We start from the raw sequence: 530 nt of genomic DNA on the forward strand, positions 1-530 counted from the left end.
GATGTGCGCACTGAAAAAATTGCCCACTTTGTCGAAGCAACATTTCCACTTTAAGCCCTGTTAAATTGTTAAATGCCCCTGGTGACACATATTAAAGGCACATCTTTTGTACCACTGTTAGCACAGCGGCATCACCTCTTAGCACTGGATGAAATTAAACTAAACACACACACACACGCGCGCGCACTCAAAGCTCTCCTGAAGTCTGAGGTTCCTCATTTCTAGTCTAAAACACAAAACCACCATTTCAAAATCCATTTTTCAATACGAGAACTCTTCGTCTCCTGTTCCTTAGATGATTACTTTCCTAACTTCTAAAGCCAAGTCGTGGGGAATTTCTAAGGTTCCGGCTATAGTAATGGCATCACATTACAGAGCATGGCTTTGATTTCGCACGCAAACCTTGAACCATTTTTTTTTTTACAAGACTGACAATTTGCCAGAAAAGGCGATTTTAAAGTCAGAAAGCTCCACAATCAAAACGGAGCCCCCGAAACTGAGCAGCAAGCCCCCCGCCCCGCGCCCGGGAC

This window comes from Myotis davidii, unplaced genomic scaffold, assembly GCF_000327345.1.
Source record: "Myotis davidii unplaced genomic scaffold, ASM32734v1 scaffold6, whole genome shotgun sequence".
Lineage (NCBI taxonomy): Eukaryota > Metazoa > Chordata > Mammalia > Chiroptera > Vespertilionidae > Myotis > Myotis davidii.